The sequence below is a fragment of the Merops nubicus genome, unplaced genomic scaffold (genome assembly GCF_000691845.1).
Source record: "Merops nubicus isolate BGI_N331 unplaced genomic scaffold, ASM69184v1 scaffold23778, whole genome shotgun sequence".
In the NCBI taxonomy this organism is placed as follows: domain Eukaryota; kingdom Metazoa; phylum Chordata; class Aves; order Coraciiformes; family Meropidae; genus Merops; species Merops nubicus.
The window spans coordinates 18,855-19,297 of NW_008625421.1; positions in this window are offsets into that span (position 1 = coordinate 18,855).

The window sequence follows — 443 nt, forward strand, 5'->3', positions numbered from 1 at the left end:
CTGGCTCCTTTATTCTAGAACTGATGTGCTGTCTTTGCTACTTGGAAGGACAACATCGTTGTATGGAAATAGTTAAAATGCACCGCAGATAAAACCTTGGTGGATATTACTCACTTTTAAAATAGATATGTATAATGCTGACCAGCATTTTAACCCTCACCACACTGTAAAAAACCCCGCTCGTTGCTTCAAGCTCTGAGCAATAAGGCATCTTCCCAAGGCAGTGGGGTAAGAGCTAACCAAGGTTTCCGTTTTTAGGGATTCAGCTCCTGTAAGTGTAGGATCACCTCCCCTGAAGTGAAGGCGCCCCACCGTTCAGCTCCGCTTTCCCAGCGGTGGCTGCTGAACTTCGAGAACAAAGTATTGATGACGAGGTGCGTCGACTACGAAGAAGATAAATCACCTGCCTACGACTAGGGTTACGCGTTACGCGGGGTTTGACA